The 12,500-nt window shown below is 35.7% G+C and overlaps 2 protein-coding genes across 3 annotated transcripts in view; one reads left to right on the forward strand and one right to left on the reverse strand.

Moving 5' to 3' along the window:
* The window catches only part of LOC144977424 (ciliary microtubule inner protein 1-like), a 202,878-nt gene that overhangs the window by 170,755 nt on the left and 19,623 nt on the right, over nucleotides 1-12,500 (reverse strand). Inside the window, exon 2 of the mRNA XM_078922627.1 lies at nucleotides 5,875-5,949. The gene's annotated coding sequence lies outside the window, so the exon portion shown is untranslated. The remainder of the gene's footprint in view (nucleotides 1-5,874; nucleotides 5,950-12,500) is intronic.
* The window catches only part of LOC144977420 (uncharacterized), a 241,665-nt gene continuing 233,819 nt past the window's right edge, over nucleotides 4,655-12,500 (forward strand). For both annotated transcript variants that reach the window (XM_078922612.1, XM_078922618.1), the window contains exon 1: nucleotides 4,655-4,914. The gene's annotated coding sequence lies outside the window, so the exon portion shown is untranslated. The remainder of the gene's footprint in view (nucleotides 4,915-12,500) is intronic.

The raw sequence follows: 12,500 nt of genomic DNA on the forward strand, positions 1-12,500 counted from the left end.
AAAAGAACAATAGAAAAAGAAAATAATATTTTTAAAAACCCAACAAAATAAAAAAACAAAAAAAAAACAAACACACACAACCCCCCCCCCCCCCCCCAAAAAAAAAAAAAAAAAAAAAAAAAAAAAAAAACAACGAATAAAACCAACACAATACGAAACCAAAACAGAAACAAAAACCCCACACAAAATAAACAAAATCAAAAAACAAAAACAAAAAAAACAAAAAAAACAAAACAAAACAAAACAAAAATAATAATATTAATAACACAACATCAAAACCCAACAACAGTGAACAAAAAAAAAATATAAATAAATAAATTTAAAAAATACACCCAAAACAAACCGTTTTATCCTGTGTGCTTATAAATAAGTTACACGTAACTTTTATCCATGTAACTGTTATCCATGTAACTTTTATCCAAACCATGTGCGGCTATGTGGTCTAGTGGTATGACACTCGCTTTCCGATCGGAAGGTCTTGGGTTCGAGCCTCGCGCTCGGCGCATAGTTGAGTCCTTGGAAAAGGCTCTTTACTCACATTATCTCACCGTACTCAAGTGTAAAATGAGTACCTGGTCGTTAACAGCGTTGTCTTTGTCCGAAAAATTGTAATATCGCCTAACAGGCGTTATGTCCCGTCCTACATGTTAAATGTTGCTGTTGACCAGGGACCCCTTGAAAAGCGCTTTGAGCACATTTAGTTGATATTGCGCCATATAAAATCCCAATTTTTAAAAACATTATTATAACATACATGAAAAAAAAATGATAAGTAAAATACTGGCTTAGCATAGATCATTATTGATTGGAGTAGAATGACTCTGTACCCAATGAACTCATTGCATTCAGTTTTTGTTTATATTACGTTGCCCTTTTGTTTTTTTTTTGTTTTTTTTTGTTGGTTTGTTTTTTTGTTTTGTTTTTGTTTTTGTTTTTTGTTTTTGTTTTTTTTTATAATTTACAATAGATAATTTCTCCCGTACACGGACTAAACGATTAATAGCATTTTAGCCTCAAAATGTTGACTTCATATTATACGATAATATTATAGGGTGAAAAATATACAAACTCATAATAGATTATTATCCTTTTTAATCATTATGAGTTAATATATAAGTTTATGAGAGTTTTCTTTCAGCAATCAACCATCATAAATAGACCTGAATTCTGAATTTGTCATCCATTTTGTCAAAAGCAAATTTTTTTTTTTTAAAGAAAGAAAAGTTGAGATCATGTGAATAATATAAGAATTGAGTTAAATTTTATGTTCATTTTTTGAGACAAACACACACACACACACACACACACACATACACACACAGACACGTACATATCTTAAACAGAACGTTAAAATTACTCATTTCTAGTTACTGAGGGGGGGGGGGGGGGGGGGGGGGCTTAACTTCCAGTTACGTGTTGCCACCATAATGGGGATGATCTATATTACCTTTCCGTGTGCTCGAGGTCATTGGTCACATTGCAAAATGTGCTCAAAGTGACCTACATAGTGAAAAGTGTTCACAGTTTTTGAAACACCGCGATTGGCCCGTTTGTTCATCTTGACACATGGGTATAATTACAACTTTTGTAAACAAAGCAGCGTGTTCACATTTATTATGAACATTTTTGGCACAATGTACTCTGGAAAGAAAGAGAAGTCTCCTGTTTGAGAGTTTTTGCCAAGGTGAAGGTCATTTGAATCTATCCATATTTGAAGGAGGAGTTTTTTTGGACCTTAATTTAAAATCTTCTTCTTCTTCTTCTTCTTCTTCTTCTTCTTCTTCTTCTTCTTCTTCTTCTTCTTCTTCTTCTTCTTCTTCTTCTTCTTCTTCTTCTTCTTCTTCTTCTTCTTCTTCTTCTTCTTCTTCTTCTAAAGTCTGTAAGTTCAAATTTTGAAGATTCCAAGACCACAGTATTTTTCTCTCATTGGAGATGTGAGACTATTCCACTGTCTCAATGTCGATGGTATGAATTAATACAAACGGGCATCCACTCTTGAGTGGGGAACCATACATTTAGATGACTTCCTCTTATTTTGGTGTATATCACCGAGGGGTAATTTAACTTGATCGTTTAGGGCTTTGTCACGCTTTCTTATCTGTTGTAGCGGTTCGAGATTTAAATCAGTTTCATGGTTTAAAAAACATCTTTGTTGTTTTGATTTATAAATTTCACTGCTCTGTTTTGTATTTGATCGATTTCTTGGATTTCTGACAGAGCGTCAATATTCTGGTGTAGATCTAACAAAGGTTTAGGAGCACTTTAATTTTAATTCCCTCCTGCTGTCGTATAAGTTATAAAATAGGAGGGGGCTGATAACTGTGCCCTGAGGAACACCAAACACCACTTGGGCTGACTCTGATGACTCACCATCTACGACAATTACACGTCTTCAATAAGTCAAGGACACAATCCATTGGAATGTTTTGTTTCGTATTCCATATCTCCATAATTTCTGTACCAATGAATGATGGTGGACTTTGTCGAAAGCTTTGCTGCAGTCTTACAAAAATGCAACAGTTTATTTTTTATTTATGTTTTCTGATAGGTCATTGATTGTTGTGATTAGTTGTGTTTCAAATGACATTTTTATTTTTTCCTAAATTTGTTGTGATTCTGTTAAAATTTTATTGGCCTCTATATGATTCAGTATCTTACTGTGGATTGATGTAATAAATTAAATTGAGCTTTTATAGAACGCAATATCCACTAAACGTGCTCAAAGCGCTTTACAAGGGGTCCCTGTCCAACAGCAACACTTAACATTTAGGACGGGACATGACGCCTGCTAGGCGATATTACAATTTTTCGGACAGATACAACGTTGTTAACGGCCATGTACTCATTTTACACCTGAGTACGGTGAGAGAATGTGAGTAAAGAGCCTTTTCCAAGGACTCCACAACTATGTGCCGAGCGCGAGGCTCGAACCCAGGAGGACCTTCCGATCCGAAAGCGAGTGTCATACCACTAGACCACATTATAGCCGCACAATAGATAATGGTCTATAACTGTGACAGTGACTGGTTATAGACAAAGCAAATGTGGCCCCTCGCTCGTCTCAAAACGGTATTACTTCGGGATGATTAAGATGCTGAAACTGGAATTTGTAGCCAGAAACATCAGACTTAAGTTGCGTTTATAAGCTTTACAGAGGAGAAGGAATATCATATTTTACTGTGCTAAATACCAACGTTTCATATTTTTGACCAGTTCAACTATAATTTGACTTTTTAGCATCTGATCCATCCCGATATAAAGCCGTTTTGAGACGAGGGGTCACAAATAAGACTGGATCCAAAAGCAGAGCTTTATTTACTTTCTTGTATAAACAACCAACATTGATTTTTCTGGAATCAACAAGATTTACACGATTCCAATCGTAACGGCAATAACTCTTGTAAATCTGGAAGTAAAAACGGGAAGCACAGCCACAGGTTGGATGATGACGATGATGATGATGATGATGACGATGATGATGATGATTTTGATGATGATGATGATGATGATGATGATGATGATGATGATGATGACGATGATGATGATGGTGATGACGATGATATGGTGATGATGATGATGATTTTGATGATGATGACGATGATGATGATGATGGTGATGATGATGGTGATTATGATGATGATGATGATAGCAAACCTCTGGACCATTGTTTTGTGTCCATGGGTAAGGCAATTTATATATAACCTCACTCAACTCAGGTGTAGATGAGATTCTGTTGTTTTGTGTCCATGGGTAAGGCAATTTACACATAACTCCACTCAACTCAGATGTGGATGGGGGTTTCTGTGAATGGGCATTGCCGTCGTGTCGGTATAAAAGTGATGCCTGATTCGCGACTGCCTTTTGAAATGGGAGCGTTGTTTCCATGTGATCTTATAATAAAATTCCCTTTATTTAACCCACTGGGGAAATTTGTCTACAGCCGCAGTGCAGCGCCGCAAATTGAGCTAGGGTGAGGTGACTTGCTCAAGGCCATACAGTGTAGCGACGGGTGATCGAACTCGGTAGCTTTCGAGTACGAAGCAAATACCGTACCACTGAGCCACGCTGGAGAAAATATATTATTATGAAGATATGCCCTAAATAAACATTTTCCGTGATAATGAAGTTATGGATTTTCATTTTGAAAATTGCAGCAAATAAACATACACACACAGACATACACACATACATACGCACACATACACACGCAAACATACACACACAAAAAATTAGTTTAATATAATTAAAGTTTTGTTGAGACACGATAAATCATGTCTAGATTACGATAATCTTTTAATAATTAAGAAAACTAAATTAAAAAGATTTTCAACAAATTGCGAAGAAAATCAGCGTTGTAAATTGATGGAGATGGCACTCCAAACGTACGGTCGAATAATGAGAAAAATTATCGCATCGGACGGTCAAATAATAACAGCCATACAATAATATTATTATTATAATATTTCTTCTAAACTAAAACACTTCTTTAAAGCAGTTAGCTAGATTCAACGCTTCTATTATGCTCATTTGATATACCTGCACTGTGTCGTGGATCTGGTTTAGCTAGTTAATAAACATCAACCCCCCCCCCCCCCCACCCACACACACACGCACATCATTCCCAAATCCCAGTGAGGCGGTCACCGCGCCCCACGCCCAACACTGCCGACAATCGACATGCCTGCATCACTCTCTCTAATCCCCAAACAGAACCCCACTATCATCCTTCACCGCAACAAGTGAATTATCAAAAAATGGCGACTATCTGTGTGTGTTTGCGGCGAATGTATCTCAAGGGGATTTTGTATATTTATTTGGATGCATTTGATTCGAATTGAACAAAAGACATTAAGTTAAGGAAGATTTTCATAAAACAGTTGTGCATGTTGCATTAATACTGTGCAAACAATAGAGGTAAGTACGTTAACTTTAATTGTTTCCCATTTGTATTCGTAAGATGAAAAACTCGCGAGCATGTCAAGTGCCTTGCACGATTCGTGGAATCGGGGGACGGCGAGTAACAACAAAAGGACGAAAACATTTTGTGCGAGAAATCAAACAATAGACCGCTCAGTCAAAGAATTTACGTATGTTTACGTACGTGGGGGTGACGCTTCTCTAATTGATGTTCAAATTTTACTCAAAGCTGTTATAATATTGGAAACGGGCATTTTAACAGGTGTTGTTTTCATTTGGTTGTTTTGTTTTCTTTTTCAAACGGGCAAAGGGGCATAATCCATAAAGTAATTACAAGGTTAGCAATGAAGATTTTTTTAAAGCATGAAAATAATGAAATTGAAAGGTTCATCGATTGATCCGATAAGACAAACATAATGGGAATGAAGTATATTTTTTTTAATCGTTGGAAAAGAATGAAAACCAAGCATGAGCTAATGTACATTATCTGGAATACAGTCTACGCTAAGCTTCATAATGTCATCATGATCCATACGGTACATTTTCAACATTTTTATGGCCCTTTAAAAAAAATCAAATTTAAAGGTTGGGCAAAAGTCTTCACTTAAAAAAAAAAACCCCAACAAAAAATACACACACACACACACACACACACACACACACACACAAACAACAACGAAAAGAGACGGAAGAACGTCCCCCCCCCCCTCCCCCCCAAAAAAATGCCAAATAATTTGTTTAATAAATGACGACCCCCAACCCCCCCCCCCCCCTTAAAAAATAGAAAGCAAACTGAAAAAAAAACTGTATAAAACAACAACTAATTTGGGAAGCGAAAGGAAAAGAAGAGGAATTAAATTACAAAGAACTCGACTGAATGTTTTCGTACACAATAATGATCTAATCTTATAATTGTTATAACACTTTGTTTCCAAGCTCAATATAATAATACACAACCTGCTTTGTGGCGATGATTTGATTTATTTGTTCACACCTCTTTGACTTTGACATCACATTAGCTGTCCCTCTTTTCTGTTGAAATAAAACAACATATACAACACACTTTCACAGGTGGAATTATATTTGTTATGATTGTAAGCTCTGAAGTAATTTAACTTGTCAGTAGATTATTCTGATCTTTAAAGTCTTTTTATGACTACTACTACTACTACTACTACTACTACTACTACTACTACTACTACTACTACTACTACTACTACTACTACTACTACCACCACTACAACTACTACTACTACTACTACTACTATACTACTACCCACTACTACTCTACTACTACTACTACTATACTACTACTACTACTACTACTACAAACTACTACTACTACTAACTACTATTACCTACTAACTACTACTACTACTACACTACTACTACTACTACCACTACTACTACTACTACTACTACTACTACTACTACTACTACTACTACTACTACTACTGCTATTACTACTACTACTGCTCATGTCAACAATAATAGTAATAATGGAGTCCATGGAGCCGGAGTTAATCCCATTTTCTATAGCGTGAATCAAACAATAACAATTGCTTTCTACCCTTTAGATAGGACGCTAGTCTATTGGAAAAGTTCTTTCTACCAGATCTAATAGACCCAGCTACCCCAATCCCTGCTGAATATTCCAAGGGAAGACTGGATTAACCCAGGCATTAGCTGCTGTGCAGCATGCTAATTGAGCTAGGGCGAGGTGACTTTCCGGTATGAAACAAAGACAATACCTCTGAGCCATGCTACCCCTATTGTGTAACATGTAAGTAGTAATGATAAATGATAAATAATGAATTTATATAGCGCCTAAACATCCACGTCAATCGTGCTCTGCGGCGCTTTACATAATAATAATGGTAAAAAATCAAAACAAAACAAAATTTAAAATCACGATACTACATAATAAGCATGAATACAGAAACGATATCAAAGCAACATCTATTTCATAAAATATAAGCCTCACAGAACAACTCAGTCTTCAGACATTTCCTGAAAGATGATAAATTTTCACAGGACTTTGTCCGAGGACTGAGTGCGTTCCATAGGTGTGGAGCAATGGATGAAAAGGCTTTTTTACCAAAAGTGGATTTTGAGGTGGTAACCTTTAGATGTTGGGACTGAGATGATCTTAAATTTCGAGTGGGTTTATATTTTTTAATCAGTTCCTGCAAATATTCAGGTGCCAATCCATCTAGACATCAAAAAACATAGCACAATATCATAAGTAGTATTAAATTTTCAAAGCAACAAACCGTTTATTGATACTCCCAACCTAAAATATTGACTTAAAAAAACATTTTTGCCTTTAAAAACAGTTTCCAACATTCTTTGTACAAGTCCAAGCCAATTTTGATAATCGACTCTACTCTGCTGTACCAAATTAATGCCATCTCTGCATATTTAAAAAATAATTTTTACATCCCCCCCCCTTATTAGATTTCAGCTCACAAAATGTGCTGGTGAGAATTTTTTAAAAACGGGGGAAAACAAAACAATGTCCCTGTTATTTTACTAGCAGTATATTTGAGTGAAAGAACACCATCTTATATAGGTCGTCGCTAACCTAGTTTATATTAGAAAATGCCCCAAAATGCGCACCCCTTTCCCCTCTCCCCTTCTCTTCCTTTCTATGGATTAGTCAAAGTCCCCCCCCCCCCCCCCTCCCCCTACCTTCTATTGGTTTTCGCCAGTGTGCACCCCCCCCCCCCCCCCTTCCTTTCTATGGATTGGTCAAAATGCCCCTTACCTCCCCCTACCTTCTATTGGTTTGGCCAGGTTTCACCCCCCCCCCCCCCTTCCTTCTATTTGATACACTAGAGTGGCCTCAAAGCATTTGGTGTCCCATGACAAATATAACCTTTTACACAGGGGAGTAAGATAAGATCAAAAGCTGTTTACAGATGAATGCAATGTCGTAATATGTTTCTGACTCATCGGTTGCTCAAAGAGAGGGATGCATGGCAATTTAGCGGGGAAAACAATGTTTATATTAGCATTTTGTTGACATGCTTATGATCTTTAGAACAGACAGAAATTTTTAATGTAGGTAGCGGTGCAAAGATACGCAATTTGGTTGGTGTTAGTGTTAGAATGTAGATTACTGCGTCATTTCAATGATGACAGTAATACAATAATAATGGTAATCATAATAATCATATGAATAATAATAATAGTAATAATAATAATAATATATAATAATAATAATAATAATAAATAATATATAATAATAATAATAATAATAATAATAATAATAATAATAATAATAATGATAATAATAATATATAATAATAATAATAATAATAATAATAATAATAATAATAATAATAATAATAATAATAATAATAATAATATATATTCATATATTAATAATAATGATAATAATGATAATATTCATATTATTAATAATAATGATAATAATAATAATATTCATATTATTAATGATAATAATCATATTGATAATAATAAAAATAATCTTAACCATAATAATAATGTAGGTAAGAAGAAGGAGAAGAATTATAAGTGGGTTCAGATTCGTAATTTATTTACATTGCCTTAGACTTTTATAGGGCGAGTGCAAAATATAATTACTTGATTGAATGAATTTTTCAAAGATTTATCTCATTCACATCTAGTACTGGTACTGCGGTGCCAAACTCACATAAAAAATGAAGATTCTTACGCATTTTTGCTCAATGTACGCATTTTTGGGGGGATTGTACGGATTATAAAATTTTTCCTATTAATTTCAGCATTTTTAACAATCATACACTCTTAATCTGTTGAACCGGATGTTCATATAGGGAGTTCAATATAATTTATAATATTTTCTGGCTGGGTCATATCAGATTTATAATAAGTGGATTCTTGAAGTTTGAAGAGGATAATATGTGACCCATCGTCTCAAAACGATATTATGTCGGAACGAACCAGATGCTTAAAAGCCGAAGTAAATGTTAAACTGGTGAAAAATATATATTGTTGGCATGAGCACCTTAGAATATGGTTGTCATTCTCCTCAATAAAGCATATAAACTCATCACAAGTCTGATATTTCTGGCTATAAATTAATTTTTCAACATCTTAAATAACCCGACTTAATACCGTTTTGAGGTGAAAGGTCACATATATGGTTTATAGAGAGTAAGTTTATTCCTTAATTTAAATATTATCAAATATACATGTATGTTCTAATTGCTCATCATCAGATTTTAGCATTGATTATCGTTTTTATAGGATTGGATTGTACCCATATTTTATTATCTTCCTCATTTTGTCTCTCTGTTGTACACATTTTCATGGGCTAGGGTTGGCAGCACTGCTAGTAGTCTTAGTTCTTGCCAACCTCATGAAGTACCTTTGGCCTCACCAAATTGGACTTATCGTCAATCGATATCAGGGTTCTTGTTGGAGTATATACCTTTAAAAGATTGTTAATATACATTAGGGACCCAGTGTGTAAAGATTTATAAGTCAGGGTAGCAATTTTATAAATTATTCGCTTCTCAACAGGAAACCAATGAAGCTCTTGAAGGAGGCAGGTTGCTGAGGAGAATTTAGATTGTTTTAAAAAAATCTCATTTATCAGTCATGAATTGCAAAAGTCTAATTTTGAAAGGAATTTATCAAAACTTATGCTATTTTTGTTGAGATAAGGTTTCTAATTTTACTAATTCTTCTGATTTCGAGGTACATTGTTTTTATAATGTTATTGACTGACTGGACATTGAAAGATCAGCGTCAATCAGCACGCCAATGTTTTTTATGCGTTAAGAAAAAGAAGTGATCTCCGAAAGTAAGCCCCTTAACATTTGCCATTTTAAGCTGTTTTGGTCAGTAAGATACGATCGGAACCAGCTCAGTGCTGTGCCATTTATACTAAAAATTCTCTCAAGACGCTGAGTATTGTGTCATGGTCAATATTGTCAAATGCCGCAGATGGATCCAAAAGTCAGAGATTATTCAGCCTATTTTCGTCTGCATTCCAAGTCAGATGGTTGAATACTCGAAGAAGGGCAGTCTCTCCGCTGTGGTGCTCCTTGTATGCTGACTGAAACTGTTTTCTGGATTATACTATTTGAGACGTGCCAAGAGTTGAAAAAGAATGACTTTTTTCGAAAGGAACGAAAGGTTGGAAACACGACAGTAGTTTTTCAATTTCGTTTTGGTCCAGCAATGTTTTTATTTCAAAAGTGGTTTAACTAGGGCTGTCTTGAAAGGGGTTGGAACTGAGCCAGATAATAGAGAGATGTGAATGATTTTAGTAATTGATGGCGTAAGAGAATCAATGCATGGTTTCAAAAGCTGGGTTGTTGGAGGACCCGGTTCGCACGATTTTTGTGGGTGCTCTCAGTTCAGCATGATGCTCTTAACAAACTCCTCGGTGACTGGCTGAAAATTGCAGAGTAGGTATCCATTGAAAGTAAAATCATCAGAATAATTTCTGAAACTGTCCAAATGATTTCTGATATTTTCGATTTTTTCAGAGAAAACGTTGCAAATGCAGATTGGAGATGACTTTCTATCGATTGCTTAAAATGATTCTAATCTTGCCAGAAACCCTAAAACCTGAGACTTCCTTTAATTGATGGATGTTTGAAGGATGTGTTTTCTTGCAAAAAATTTAATTATATGTTTTTTTTTTTTTTTTTTTTTTTTTGGTTTCTTTCTAGAGTATGGCAGTTCGGGGGTTATTTGTGATTTTTTCAAAATATTTGATAAGTTTCAATAAACCAGTTGTTGGTATTTTTTGATGGTGGCCTCCATTTTCATTGCATTTCAAGTAATTTTTTTTCTTCTTTGTTTCGTTTTGTGTTAAATGTCATATGTTATTTGATTTTCTGTTTGTGTTATTATTTAGTTTTTAACCACTTCGCGAAGTCCCAGGTTTGAGATTTTTTGCCAAGATGAGGGTCATTTAAATCGATGGATATTTGAAGGACGAGTTTTCTGGCCAAATTTTCCAATTTGGGTTTTTTCCAGATTACGGCAGAACAAGCAATGTTGGCTTCTATATGCCACTGAAAGAAAGAAATATTTTTTTACAGCTGTATCCCTTTATGCTCAACCCCCCCCCCCCCCCCTTATAGAAGACGACGTCACTCAGGTCCTTGTTATTTATTTATCTATTATTTTTTTTGCCATCCGTGTTTATGAGTAATTCTCACTAAACTGTATTAACCAGACTTTAAACGTTCAAGATCACACATAGTTTTGTGTGTTTGTCCGTTATATTTCCGAGTGGCAATGTTGTGAGTTTCTTAGCCAAGCGCACACTATCTATAGATGTGAATGGGAGCGATCTTCCGGTTTTCGTCCAACCCATGGCATGACGCCTGTTAGGCGATATTACGATTTTCTCGAACAGAGGCAACACTGTAAACGGCCAGGTACTTATTTTACACTTGAGTACGGTGAGAGAATGTGAATAAAGAGCATTTTCAAAGGACTCAACTATGCGCCGAGCAAGGCTCGAACCCAGGACCTTCCGATCCGAGAGCGAGTGTCATACCACAAGACTACACAGCCGCACATAAATTTGAACCCCCCCCCCCCCCCCCCACCGCCAACAACAAACGAACCACAAACATGATATTCGCAAGCAGACAAACAATTACAGCAAGCCAACAACAAAGAATATAAACAAAAACCACAATCACAACAACAATCAAAACTTAGATGTATGGTTCACGCTCGATTGCGTGAAGACTGACATGCGGTTAGCTCGATCTGGTGCTCAGTCAGTGCTCACTTTTCTGACTTCCGTATTGTTGAAGTTGAAGGTTATCATAATCGTCTGCTCAGCTGAGTGAGGACAACCGCCGCTGATTGGTCGCGCTTGGTTTGGCCGTTTAGCACAGCCATGTTTATTATCCAAAAAAACTAACCTCGAAACTCGAAACGTTTAACCTTCCGTGGCAATTCAACCTGTCCGGGTCATTCTGCCCTTTTGCTCTTGCCTTTGCTTTCTGTTTTTGAAAAAAATTTTTTTAAATATCTTTTATGTTTCTGGGTCTTATCATTATCAGCGTGAATCGGACACACTACCAGTCTCGCTATTATTATGCTCCGGCAATTCGACACGCAATGTGTGTTGTGTTCATGCGACATCCTTTTGTGTTTGTGTATTTTCTTTTCTACCTCATGTTTGTGTGTTTTGTGTACCAAACGACCTTGCATAGTTACAATGTGACTCGAGTCATTGCAAATGGGGTTCTTTATGTAGATCTGCTTTATTATCGTTGTTGTTTTGTTGTTCATGTTTTGCTTTGGGTACCCATCCTTCTTCTCAACAACTTCCTGATGTTTTGTGAATTGTCTAACAACCGGTCTTAGGACATTTGTATTCCTATGAAATGATATTATAAAGATAATTATATTGTCACCACCTCCATACCTCCCATCTCATCATCATCATCACTGTCATCGTTGTTGTAATCATCGTCATTATCATCATATTTTACTGGAATTTACTGTATTGAAAGCCCTTTTTTTATAAATATGAATTGATGCTATGCGTTTAGATAAAATATTCACAACTTCCACCAACCGGATATTATATTACG

The sequence above is a fragment of the Berghia stephanieae genome, chromosome 7 (assembly GCF_034508935.2).
Source record: "Berghia stephanieae isolate SIO BIC M18660-M18661 chromosome 7, UCSD_Bste_1.3, whole genome shotgun sequence".
Taxonomy (NCBI): domain Eukaryota; kingdom Metazoa; phylum Mollusca; class Gastropoda; order Nudibranchia; family Aeolidiidae; genus Berghia; species Berghia stephanieae.